Source organism: Pseudochaenichthys georgianus, chromosome 7 (assembly GCF_902827115.2).
Source record: "Pseudochaenichthys georgianus chromosome 7, fPseGeo1.2, whole genome shotgun sequence".
In the NCBI taxonomy this organism is placed as follows: domain Eukaryota; kingdom Metazoa; phylum Chordata; class Actinopteri; order Perciformes; family Channichthyidae; genus Pseudochaenichthys; species Pseudochaenichthys georgianus.
Genome location: NC_047509.1, coordinates 1,108,424 through 1,119,898, shown reverse-complemented (window position 1 = coordinate 1,119,898; position 11,475 = coordinate 1,108,424).

The window sequence follows — 11,475 nt, the reverse complement described above, 5'->3', positions numbered from 1 at the left end:
CCCCCCCCCCCCCCCCCCCCCAATCCTCTGGTTTTTATGGACTCAGTGAAAGTGTGATGTTTACATGTACAGTTTTTCAGAATACTTTTGCGTTTTTCTCATTTATTTTATTATCCTTACCTTTGGATCTGTTGCAGATTCTTCTTTATGTTGTTGTTGCTGTTGTTGCTGTTGTTGTTGTTGTTTCATTGCTGGTCGGCTGCTTGTTGTGGCTTCCAGCGTTAAAAAAAGAAAAGAAAGTAAAAGGGAGCGTCACAACTTCTCAAAGTGGACCAGCAAATATCAACTTGAATCAGCCGTTTTAGAAAGTGGCCTAAATGCATTTATTACCACGTGAAGTGCTCCGAATATTTGAGTTCCCCGGTCCTCTAAATCTCCCGGTACCGGAAGGAACACTTTGACCTGTTGTCATTCTTACCTAAAAGCCATTCCCCTCTCCTGGCCTTCGTAAGGGGAACCATAAACCTCAGGAAAAACTGAATCTCCAACTTTAATTTAACGGAAAACACCATAAACATTTATACGAGATGTCTATTGTTTTGTACATTTATCATTGTGATTTAAAAGTGGAGCTTTTTTCCGGTACCTGTGACTTAATATGTTTGATTTCTTTTTTTGTTGGAGTGTTTATAGGTATGGATATTTATTATTATATGTGAAACAAAAAGTCAAAAGAAAAAGGTTGAACCTGTTTCATTTGTATGTTTCATGCAAATCTGTCCAGGGGAGATATCTCTGATGAGGGACCTGTGTTGTTTGGAAATAGCGCTTTCTCAGTGTTGCATCAACGCTATGAAAATAAAAACGATAAAAAAAACAAAAGCTCCAGTGGTTTCCCAACAGCAGCGTGCACGGCTCCTCCTGATGTCAGTCATTGAATAAAACGATGAGCGATCGAACTCAGACCGTGTGCTTCCTTTTTAATATTTATATATCAGATGTTTTATTATGGAGCAGAAATACTACTTTATTTCAGAGGTGGGAGAAGTACTCAGATCTTGTTCTTGAGTAGAAGTAGAAGTACTCGGGTCTTGTACTTGAGTAAAAGTAGAAGTACTCAGGTATTGTACTTGAGTAGAAGTAGACGTACTTAGGTCTTGTACTTGAGTAAAAGTAGAAGTACTCAGATCTTGTACTTGAGTAAAAGTATAAGTACTCAGGTCTTGTACTTGAGTAAAAGTAGAAGTACTCAGATCTTGTACTTGAGTAGAAGTAGAAGTACTCAGGTCTTGTACTTGAGTAAAAGTAGAAGTACTCAGATCTTGTTCTTGAGTAAAAGTAGAAGTACTCGGATCTTGTTCTTGAGTAAAAGTAGAAGTACTCAGATCTTGTACTTGAGTAGAAGTAGAAGTACTCAGGTCTTGTACTTGAGTAGAAGTAGAAGTACTCAGGTCTTGTACTTGAGTAAAAGTAGAAGTACTCAGATCTTGTTCTTGAGTAAAAGTAGAAGTACTCAGATCTTGTACTTGAGTAGAAGTAGAAGTACTCAGGTCTTGTACTTGAGTAAAAGTAGAAGTACTCAGGTCTTGTTCTTGAGTAAAAGTAGAAGTACTCAGGTCTTGTACTTGAGTAGAAGTAGAAGTACTCAGGTCTTGTACTTGAGTAGAAGTAGAAGTACTCAGGTCTTGTACTTGAGTAAAAGTAGAAGTACTCAGATCTTGTTCTTGAGTAAAAGTAGAAGTACTCAGATCTTGTACTTGAGTAGAAGTAGAAGTACTCAGGTCTTGTACTTGAGTAAAAGTAGAAGTACTCAGGTCTTGTTCTTGAGTAAAAGTAGAAGTACTCAGGTCTTGTACTTGAGTAAAAGTAGAAGTACTCAGATCTTGTACTTGAGTAAAAGTAGAAGTACTCAGATCTTGTACTTGAGTAAAAGTAGAAGTACTCAGAGATCTTGTACTTGAGTAAAAGTAGAAGTACTCAGATCTTGTACTTGAGTAAAAGTAGAAGTACTCAGATCTTGTACTTGAGTAAAAGTAGAAGTACTCAGATATTGTACTTAGTAAAAGTAGAAGTACTCAGATATTGTACTTAGTAAAAATAGAAGTACTCAGATCTTGTACTTCAGTACAAGTAGAAGTACTCAGATGTTGTACTTAGTAAAAGTAGAAGTACTCAGATCTTGTGCTTGAGTAAAAGTAGAAGTACTCAGATCTTGTACTTGAGTAAAAGTAGAAGTACTCAGATCTTGTGCTTAGTAAAAGTATAAGTACTCAGATCTTGTACTTGAGTAAAAGTAGAAGTACTCAGATCTTGTACTTGAGTAAAAGTAGAAGTACTCAGATATTGTACTTAGTAAAAGTAGAAGTACTCAGATATTGTACTTAGTAAAAATAGAAGTACTCAGATCTTGTGCTTGAGTAAAAGTATAAGTACTCAGATCTTGTGCTTAGTAAAAGTATAAGTACTCAGATCTTGTGCTTAGTAAAAGTATAAGTACTCAGATCTTGTACTTGAGTAAAAGTAGAAGTACCAGAGTGTAGGAATACTCTGTCACAGTAAAAGTCCGGCATTCAAAATGTTCCTCAAGTGAAAGTAGAAAAGTATTCTCATCAAAATATAGTGAAAGTAGTGACGGTGAAAGTAGTCGTTGTGCAGATTGGTCCATTTCAGAATAATATATATGATGTGTTTTATAATGATTGATCATGAAAGTGTTCTCAAAGCTGGTGAAGGTGCAGCTAGTCTGAAGTACTTTGTAGACTGCAGGGTAGCTGGTGGAGGTGCAGCTAGTCTGAAGTACTTTGTAGACTGCAGGGTAGCTGGTGGATTCACTCCAGGTGGAACTAAAGTCTGATTCAACACTTGATTATATTTCACATCATTCATCCAGATCTGTGAAGTAACTAAAGGTATTAATACATGTAGTGGAGTGAAAGTACACCATTTAGCCTTTATTTATAAATGCCAATATGCATTTAGAATTATACACCACAACTTCTGTGGATTTTTACATGTTAATTAATTTCTGCAATATATATATTTATTTTAAGCTAAATTACATGATCATATTTTTCCTCTCCAAGATTGTAAAACGTTTCCATTTTTCCACATTTATTATATTTTGTTATTGTTAATTCACCACAAGAGGTCAGCAGGAAGCAGTGTGAGAAATTAAAGTAGAGAAGTACAACCAGGAAGTCTTGAGAAACCTTCACTTAAAAAACAAAGATAATCAGAGAAATGTGACACGTGTACCTGAGCTGAATTAGGTCACTTATCCATTATGCTGAATAATTACGTTTTTAATGTTCATTGAAACCCTTATAGCATGGATGTCAAACTCAATTTCATCTCGGGCCACATCAGCATTATCGTTGCACTCAAAGGGCCGGTTGTAACTTTAAGACTATACAAAAATACATACATAAATATTTAATATATATAAAATAATGTGTTATATTACATTATTGGCTCTGCATTGATTATTATGGGATAGGGTAATAACTTCATAATTAACTACGTCTGAAAGCAGAAGTTTAGGGCAAATAATTGCAAGTCTCTTCAGTGGGTGTGAAGCTGACCGAATTTCACAAAATGATTTAAAAAGAAAAGCCAAATTCTGGAAAAAAGTATAAAAAAAGTGACATTTTGAAAGAAAAGTAACATTTAGAAAAATAAGTCAAATTCTGAGAAAAAGGCAAATTCTAAGATAAAAGGCATATTTTAAAGAAAAAAAGTCAAATTCTGAAAAAAAAGGCATATTTGAGATGCATTGTGGGACATGTAGTTTATGGGCAACACTTCTGTGAATCAGCATTGATAATAAACACATTATATTCTTTCAGAGCTGTTGTGGGCCACATAAAATGAAGTCACGGGCCGGATTTGGCCCCCGGGCCTTGAGTTTGACACCCCTGCCTTATAGGCTTAGGTGGGGGAACCTGGATGTTTTGCAGGCGTTTTGTTTACAGGACGTGAAGTGTTTTTCTGGCTCTGGGAAGTTTTACAGATGGCTTCAAAAACACATCCTCATGTCAGTATTCTCACACAGAGAAAACACAACAACACTGACCTCATTTCACTTTTAACTGGTTTAAAGTATATATCCCATAAAGGAAAATCAAAAACAAAATAATACAAGAAAGAAATTTAAAAAATAATAATAAAAAGAAAGACATACAGTCACATACATACACAAGTGGACATGTGGTAAACATTGTAATTTAAACATTGCAAGTTACAGGGCCGGTAGACAAGCAGCCATATCACATCCAACCAATATAGAGGACAAGGTCAATTAGGAGGCACATTTATTTCCAGAAACTCCAAGAATTCCCCCCATATTTGATGGAACACTTCAGGCTTTCCCTTTATGGCTAATGTCAATTTTTCTAATGCTAGACAATGAGAGAGATTTTTTAAACAGAGATTGATCGAGGGGTTTACTGGGTTTTTCCAAAAGACAGCTATTGTGTGTTTAGCTTGGAGAAGAGAAAAGACTACCAGTCTTTTCTTAGTGATATTAAGTCTGGGAGATAGAGGGAAAACCCCAAGAATACAGAGTTTTGGGCATTCTGGTAATGTGGCGGAAATTATTTTTGATAATGTGCCCAGAACATCATAATCAGGATTATAGTGATTTCTAAAAGAGACACGGTTTTCCTATTAGTGTTTGTGATTTTTCAAACAGGCCAAACACTTTTGAAGTAAAAATCTCCCTTTAGCTAAAGGCGGCTAATGTTGGGCTATAAAGGAACTACAGCACGGTCACATGACTTCACGTCACCACAGCTAAGCTAAAGGTGGCTAATGTTGGGCTATAAAGGAACTACAGCACGGTCACATGACTTCACGTCACCACTGCTAAGCTAAAGGAGGCTAATGTTGGGTTATAAAGAAACTACAGCACGGTCACATGACTTCACGTCACCACCGCTAAGCTAAAGGCGGCTAATGTTGGGCTATAAAGGAACTACAGCACGGTCACATGACTTCACGTCACCACCGTTAAGCTAAGGCGGCTAATGTTGGGCTATAAAGGAACTACAGCACGGTCACATGACTTCACGTCACCACCGCTAAGCTAAAGGCGGCTAATGTTGGGCTATAAAGGAACTACAGCACGGTCATATGACTTCACGTCACCACCGCTAAGCTAAAGGCGGCTAATGTTGGGCTATAAAGGAACTACAGCACGGTCACATGAGTTCACGTCACCACCGTTAAGCTAAAGGCGGCTAATGTTGGGCTATAAAGGAACTACAGCACGGTCACATGACTTCACGTCACCACCGCTAAGCTAAAGGCGGCTAATGTTGGGCTATAAAGGAACTACAGCACGGTCATATGACTTCACGTCACCACCGCTAAGCTAAAGGCGGCTAATGTTGGGCTATAAAGGAACTACAGCACAGTCACATGAGTTCACGTCACCACCGCTAAGCTAAAGGACACTAATGTTGGGCTTTAAAGGAGCTACAGCACGGTCACATGAATTCAGGTCACCACAGCTAAGCTAAAGGATGCTAATGTTGGGCTATAAAGGAACTACAGCACGGTCACATGAGTTCACGTCACCACCGCTAAGCTAAAGGACACTAATGTTGGGCTTTAAAGGAGCTACAGCACGGTCACATGAATTCAGGTCACCACAGCTAAGCTAAAGGATGCTAATGTTGGGCTATAAAGGAACTACAGCACGGTCACATGACTTCAGGTCACCACCGCTAAGCTAAAGGTGGCTAATCATGCGCTATACAGGAACTACAGCACAGTCACATGACTTCACGTCACCACCGCTAAGCTAAAGGTGGCTAATGTTGGGCTATAAAGGAACTACAACACGGTCACATGACTTCACGTCACCACCGCTAAGCTAAAGGTGGCTAATGTTGGGCTATAAAGGAACTACAACACGGTCACATGACTTCACGTCACCACCGCTAAGCCACCGCTAAGCTAAAGGCGGCTAATGTTGGGCTATAAAGGAAATACAGCACGGTCACATGACTTCACGTCACCACCGCTAAGCTAAAGGCGGCTAATGTTGGGCTATAAAGGAACTACAGCACGGTCACATGACTTCACGTCACCACCGCTAAGCTAAAGGAGGCTAATGTTGGGCTATAAAGGAACTACAGCACGGTCACATGACTTCACGTTACCACCGCTAAGCTAAAGGTGGCTAATGTTGGACACTTGTTAACAACCTTCATTTTTAAATGTACCAGTTGGGTATTTACTGATGTATTTTATGTCGTAGAACAAAACGTTAAAACCTCTTCAGCTTGTGTTAGCCTCAGATCTTATTTCAGGATAACAACCAAAAACACATTCAGAGAAACAAGGGAACTGGCTATGCTCTAAGGACTAATTGAGGACTGAACCCCTCAATTGAACAGCTTCTACACTTGCACTCTTTGTGGAAACCTCACCAGTAAAAGGTTCAAGTCCTAAGCCAACCTTTAGATCTTTGTTCAGGGTATTCATTAGAAAAACTCCTACATTTATTCCAGGTAAAAACAAGAATAAACCTGCAGAGATAAATCAACACGGTGATTGTGTTGACAGTGAAACTCCCTCAGTGACACATGCACTCCCTCCATGTTTCACGCTCTCTGCTCATGCTGATGATCAAATACAGATCTAAAAACAGGATGACACCTGAACCCTGCACACAGTCTGATGAGAATACAGATAATCAGACGTCATATTTGCTCTTGTCTGAACCTGTGGAACGCTTTACATCGAGAGTCACTTTTGCCCTCGTTACCTTTCACCCAGATTCCGCATTTATCTCTGAGCCCTGCACGTGCATCCTCACTCTGTGTATCTAAAACTACAGCAGATCGTTCAGGGTTTAAAAAGACTGAAACCCGAGGATAGGTTTCATGTAGCATCCGAAATCATTTGAGATTAAAATATGTGTAATAGGGCTGCACTGTTTTAATGTTAAAAACAATACGGAGTAGTGCAATAAGAGCAATATTTTGTGAAGGTAATATGACGTTAAAATATGTAAATGAAGTACTGTGAAGATGCAGAGATGTCCCGATAAAACCTCACAAACGGTTGATAAATATGTTGGTGTTCCTCAGGGTTCAGCGTTGGGTCTTCTGTTATTATCATTTCTTGATATTATGTTTGTTTGTTGGGATTATGGAATAATTACTGTTGCAATTTTCAAGAAACACAGTAAAAGGGTAATGCGATTTTCAATTAAGAACCTATTGCATTTTTGAGTAGATCAAGGCACACTTAGACGTATTATTTTTATTTTACTCAAGCTGATAGAAGACGTTTTACTTGGCTGCAGGTAATTGCTGCTTTGTCAACCCTAACCCTAACTGCGAGTCCCCTACATTAACTAGAATAATTATTAAGCCATGAAATAAGTTGAAAAAAAGATTTAAGCTCAACAACATGGCATTCCAAATGGCAGACGTCATGTTGGGTTTACGATATACCTCCAAGAGGGTTTTTTGAACATCCCACCATGCTACTTACGCCTACTAAATTTGATACGTCCACGTGAAATTTAAGGGTGGGGGCATTTACTTTGAAAACGGGATGTGGGCGTGGCTTTCCCGGTGGCCACGCCCACAACCAACCCCCTCATCAAAACTCTAATCATGCCACTTCCCCACCTGTGCAAACTTTCTTGAGTTTTTGAAAGTTGCAAATAGCCCAAAAACGTGTTCAAAGCCGGCAAAGAATACGCGTTCAATTAACGAACAAATCAAACTTTAAGACTATAGGTTTATTTAATGTTTAAGGTTGGTGGTATTGATTACCCAGATTAAGGCTGAACCATTTTCCCAACCACCCCAGAAAGAAATGGAAGTGCCTTCCCAATAAAAATGATAAACAAGAGACATTTTGAAAATAAGGGGCCTGTGGATGAAGGGGGTTTGAGTGGATAAAGCTTGCAGGCTAAATCATTTCTGCTGTTTAAGGTGTGCATTGAGAGAAGAAATAATCACACAAACAGATCTCCACTTCTTTGAAAACATTCAGGAGGGCGTCGTCACATCTGATTGGCTGAGAGGCAAACACACCTGCTCTCAGTTCATAATAGCAGCCAACAGGTGATGAGTTACCTGCAATCAACTCAAAATGAAAACAAATGTGATGTTAAGCACTGTTTCAAGTTTATTAATAATAGTGTATGTCTACTCTAGCAACAACAAATCAAACAATCCTGATTAAAATGTTTACACTATATTGTTTTAATTCAACCTTATAAATCCTGCTATTTCCTGCAGCCACACAATGCTCATCTTCACTCGTGTTTTCTGTTTATGTTTCCATTTTATCCAGTGCTTTTCTCATCATTGCAGCTTTGTTGTTTTCCTAAAATGTTCCAGAGTGTCCTCACAGTGTCCCGTGAACTCTGCACACAGAAACCCAGAGTGCCTTGACAGTCGTAAAAAAAGAGTTGCCTGGCGACGGGATCGTGTTGGCTCAGTGATTGTATTTGGCCGGGCTCCCGAGACGCTTTTAGACCTGAGATGCTTCTGTGATACTCTGCCAGAAATAGCTCGGCTTTAAAGGGCATGCCGGACTGTCCCTGCTCTGGATCAACGTCTCAAGGCATGAATCATGACGTTAAAACATGTGCTCCTGTGTGTTTCTCTAAATGCTGCATGTGACCACGACTGTTTGACTTTCCTGTTTGCACAGACAGATTGTCGAAAAGCAGAACTTCAACCAGACTTTGTTCAGGCTATTCGGTCAAAAAGCACGTTGCAAAAAATGTTCCCGACTTATTCACGGAAAGTCCATCCAGAGAATCAGCCCATATACGATCCATCATGTTGGCAGTACCCAGCGGTGCCATGTCTCCCAGTACATTTAATCAAGTATCCTTAACTACACATGCAGGGTACTTTACCTGAGTATTTTCATGTTACACTATTTTATCACTAGATTTTAGAATCAATTATTTTACTTTTTCCTTTGAAACGTTTAGTTAAAGAGGCCCTATTCTGCTTTTTTGGGGTGTCCCCTCTCCTGTGGTGTCTTCTATAGGTTTTAGTGCATGTAAATGGTCCGCAAAGGCTAAAACCCCTGTGTTCCCTCCAGAGGGAGTTTCTCTCTGGATTCCCCTTGTTTACCTCCAGTCAGAGTTGGGTGTAATAATATTACTTTGTCGGTAACGGAGTAGTGTAACGCGCTACTTTTATAATTCAGTAATCACACTACAGTTACTAACATTGCCCCGACACGCGTTACTTCGTTACTTACTAAAATCAGTCATAATCAAACCTCAACAAACACCTGCAAAGAACACATGCTAAGGTGAAGCTAACGCACATAGCTGTTGTTTATTTATATCACACACACACACACACACACACACACACACACACACACACACACACACACACACACACACACACACACACACACACACACACACACACACACACACACACACACACACACACACACACACACACGTAGTTCTTCTTCTCTGTTTTCCGGTTGTTGCCTGTTTTGAATGACGAATACACACTACCGCCGCCTGCTGGTAAGGAGAGTTATTGCCACTCACGCATGCGCAGTTCGTACGTGCTCGGCTGAAGTCCTTGCGGTGTGCTCCAGTCTGGCTCCAGTGCAACACATGGCCAACACGCAGGAGAACACGCCGACGCAACAGCGTGAGCAGAGATAGACTGCGCAAAATATACAGATAGCAGGAGACAGAGGACAGCCACGGTCAGATAGCAGGAGACAGAGGACAGCCATGGTCAGATAGCAGGAGACAGAGGACAGCCATGGTCAGATAGCAGGAGACAGAGGACAGCCACGGTCAGATAGGAAAACATTCAGGATCTGGATCAGTCTTATGCGACAATGGAAACTGAACTAAACATTTGAAACTTTAGCTGTCTGCGTGATCTGCCTGCAGGGAGGGCCGGCCCTGCGAGTAAAGTAACGAGTAAAGTAACGAATTACTTTATGTAGAGAGTAACGAAGTAGTGTAATATATTACTTTTTTTTAAAGTAATATGTAATATGTAATATATTACTTTTTTTTAGTAACGACCCCATCTCTGCCTCCAGTACATGATGACATCACTATGGAACACTCACGCTCCTATTGGCTAGCGCTCCAACACATTCAACGATCTCTAAGCGGTTGACAAATCACAACACAACATCATTAATAGGCAGGCGTGTGGTGCAGTGGGTTGTGCGTTGGTGTTCGTATCAGGGGGTAGCAGGTTCAAAGTCCACTGCAGTCAGCATGTCGTTGTGTCCCTGAGACACTTCACCCCAAATTGCTCCTGTGGGGATTGTCCACAGTATTGAATATGTGAGTCGCTTTGGATAAAAGCGTCTAACAAGTAACATGTGATGCAAATTAATATTTTTAAGGTGCAAAATGGTGAATTATTATGTGTATTTTTACAAAGGATTTATGTACCTGGTTTTGTAAACCTGTTCATACTGCAGAAACGTCAGGTTTTATGCCACTTTATTTCCCTCAGTAGTCCAAACACGTGTTGCATTTTAATAAAAACACACACATATTGCAGGGAAGCATCAAACTCTCGTTCCTCGCAGCATTTGTAACGTGAACGCACTGAATACTTTACAACAATGTGCCGAGGCGTCTCATGTATATCTCTTAAAATAAGTTTGCTGCATGTGTAGATAAGATTTAATATCAGCAGGTGGACTGATTTAGTATTTGACGCAGTGCAGATATTCTGGAAGGATGTTTGGCAGGTCTTCAGAAACTGAGCACTGACCTGTTTTTAGGAACGTGTTGCAGGTCACTTTGACTTCTGTTTCCCAGTAAATGAATACAACTGGAGAACGCAAGATATAAATATGACTTATAATTGTTCCACAATTGTAATACTTAAGGTATAAATCATGCCTTAAAGAGAAGCATTGTCATCACACATTAAGACACACCTGTATTTGTGTGTATGTTTTTTACAAAAACGGTAGTTGATAACAAGAGTCTAAGTGAGACGACTAAACGTCATCACGCCCAACATTAGCCACCTTTAGCTTAGCGGTGGTGACGTGAAGTCATGTGACCATGCTGTAGTTCCTTTATAGCCCAACATTAGCCACCTTTAGCTTAGCGTGGTGACGTGAAGTCATGTGACCGTGCTGTAGTTCCTTTATAGCCCAACATTAGCCACCTTTAGCTTAGCGGTGGTGACGTGAAGTCATGTGACCGTGCTGTAGTTCCTTTATAGCCCAACATTAGCCACCTTTAGCTTAGCGGTGGTGACGTGAAGTCATGTGACAGTGCTGTAGTTCCTTTATAGCCCAACATTAGCCACCTTTAGCTTAGCGGTGGTGACGTGAAGTCATGTGACCGTGCTGTAGTTCCTTTATAGCCTAAAGTTAGCTTTTGACTTCAAAAATCACAAAGCTTTTATATGTAACTTTTTGTGAAAAATAGACATACAATCAATAAAGATGAATAGCAGCTGTGTAAAATCATCAAAACACAAACAATAGTTACTGATTGAAAGCATTTTATTATTATTATTATTATAATAATAA